This window comes from Pteropus medius, unplaced genomic scaffold (assembly GCF_902729225.1).
Source record: "Pteropus medius unplaced genomic scaffold, Ma_sr-lr_union100, whole genome shotgun sequence".
Classification (NCBI taxonomy): Eukaryota; Metazoa; Chordata; class Mammalia; order Chiroptera; family Pteropodidae; genus Pteropus; species Pteropus medius.
Window position 1 is genome coordinate 25,310,166 of NW_024352787.1, and position 584 is coordinate 25,310,749.

The 584-nt window shown below is 39.0% G+C and overlaps 1 pseudogene; it reads left to right on the forward strand.

Annotated features, from left to right (window-relative positions):
• Positions 1-201: 201 nt before the first annotated feature.
• LOC120592014 (uncharacterized) lies at positions 202-320 on the forward strand (annotated as a pseudogene).
• Positions 321-584: the final 264 nt, after the last annotated feature.

Sequence of the window (584 nt, forward strand, 5' to 3'; positions counted from 1 at the left end):
CAGTGGGGCAGGGAGCTGTGTTTCACTGGATATAGAGTTTTAGGTTTGCAATACGAAGAACTTTTAGAGATCTGTTGCACAACATGGCACACGTAGTTAGTAGTATACACTTAAAATAGTTGTACTATACACTTAAAATGGTTAAGATAGTAAATTTTACATTATGTGCTTTTTAACATAATAAAAAATAAGCAAACTGGAGTCTACAGTCATGCCACCCTGAACATTCTTGATCTTGTCTGATCTTGGAAGCTAAGCAGGGTCGGGCCTGATTAGTACTTGGATGGGAGACCACCTGGGAATACCAGGTGCTGTAGGCATTTAAAAAAATGAGCAAACTGGGGTTTGGGGAGGTTAAATAACTTGATTGAGGTTACTCCATCAATCAGTGGATAGATCGCAATCAGGGTCAATGTCTCCTGAGGGCGGGCCCTGTGTTCTTCCAATCGTATAGACTATGCAATATATGCAGAAGAATTTTCCGTCTCTTTCTGCAGTATATATTTGGAGGAGTTAAGACTGTCTTTGAGATAACAGATACTTAAGTGATTCCAAATATGTCTTTTTTTAATCCTCGTGTATGA